Source organism: Otolemur garnettii, unplaced genomic scaffold (assembly GCF_000181295.1).
Source record: "Otolemur garnettii isolate 467f Iridium unplaced genomic scaffold, OtoGar3 scaffold00041, whole genome shotgun sequence".
Taxonomy (NCBI): Eukaryota; Metazoa; Chordata; class Mammalia; order Primates; family Galagidae; genus Otolemur; species Otolemur garnettii.
The window spans coordinates 319,886-321,798 of record NW_003852436.1 but is presented as its reverse complement, the minus strand read 5'-3'; positions in this window follow the sequence as shown (position 1 = coordinate 321,798).

Genomic DNA, 1,913 nt, shown 5'->3' with positions numbered 1-1,913 from the left:
ACTTTTCCAAAAAATTAAAGAGAAGAAAATTAACTTACTTTATGAGGCTAGCATAATACCAAGGCCAGATAAAGATACAGGAAAACTACAGACCTCTAATATCCCTTAACACTGATGCAAAAGTCTTTTAAAAAGTACTGGCAAATCAAATTCAGCAGCATACTAAACAGATCATACAATAAGTCCTCACTTAACATCATTGATAAGGTCTTGGAAACTACAATTTTTTTTTTTTGAGACAGAATCTCACTTTATCACCCTTAGTAGAGTGCCATGCTGTCACAGCTCTCAGCAATCTCCAACTTCTGGGCTTAGGCAATTCTCTTGCCTCAGCCTCCTAAGTAGCTGGGACTATAGGCGCCTGCCAGAAAGCCCAGATATTTTTTGTTGCAGTTTGGCTGGGGCCGGGTTCGAATCCGCCACCCTTGGTATATGGGGCTGGTACCCCGCCCACTGAGCCACAGGCACCATCCAGAAACTACAATTTTAACCAAAACAACATATAAGGAAACAAACTTTACCATAATAATTGATATATAAACTAGAGTTAAATTCCTACAACATATTTTTGGTCACAAAAACATCACTAAACTTCTAACTAAATACCCAAAACATATACACTATGAAACACTGAAATAAATGTGAGGCTCAGTGCCTGTAACTCAAGCAGCTAGGGCACCAGCCACATACACTGGAGCCCACGGGTTTGTATCCAGCCCAGGCCCTCAGAACAATAATGACAACTATAACCAAAACAAACAAACAAAAAAAATAGCTGGCTTATTGGCGATTTATATTCCGTAGTTGATCACCTCCCTACATTGGCCACCTCCTTAAGTTGACTTAATTTTCATACTGAACATGTACCATATGTATGTATCAATAGAGTAGGCCTAGTTCTTTATGTTGGCTACCTCTGTAGGTTGACCAATTTGTTACAGTCCCCTGGTCAACTTACAGAAATTCTATTGTATCTTCTTTGGGAAAATGTCTATGCATGCCCTTTGCTCATTTTTTAATTATGTTGCTTGTCACTGAGTTGTAGTTCTTGATACATTCTGGATACTAAGACCCTTATTAGATACCTGATTTGCAAATATGTTCTCCCTTTGTGTAGGTTGTTGTTTTGATTTCTTTCTGTCTCTCTCCTTCCTTCCTTCCCTCCTTCCCTCCCTCCCTCCTTTCTTTCTTATTTTTTTTATTGAGACAGAGTCTCACTTTGTTACCTTCTATAGAATGCCAAGGAGAGGCATCATAGCCCACAGCTACCTCAAACTCTTGGGCTCAAGCAATCCTCTTGCCTTAGCCTCCCAAGTTGCTACATCTACAGGTACCTGCCACAATGCCCAGCTATTTTTTGTTTGTTTGTTTCAGATTAATGTGTTATATCATCTATCTATCCATTCCTTCATCCATCAATTCATTGTATGTTTTGATGAATTTTGGAGCAGGTTGTAGATATCAACTCTAAAAATTATAAGATGCTTAAAATTAACTGTGTTCACTAGTATATTATAGCTCTTTTTATGTAGGTAAAATTTATATATAGTAAAATGCACAAACCTTAGGTGCAACATTCTGAGTTTTTACAAGTATACATACTGTCTAACAAAAAGTATCAAAATATAGAACATACACATCATTCTATAAAGTTCCCTTATGTCCCATACTTTCACACTGGTAAACCATTAAAAGAATGAATCACAGATCCAGAGATTACAGCATAATGGGGCAGGATACATAAATAGAAATGTATAATAACACACTGTAGGGAAACTAAAGAACTCATAAGAAAAGATCTTAAAAGCACCCACAAAGAAAGGACAGATCACTTGTAAAGAACAGCAGTTAAATGACTGGATTTCTCATCCACATCAATGGAAACCAGAAGTTATGGAAGTTATTTCAAGTGT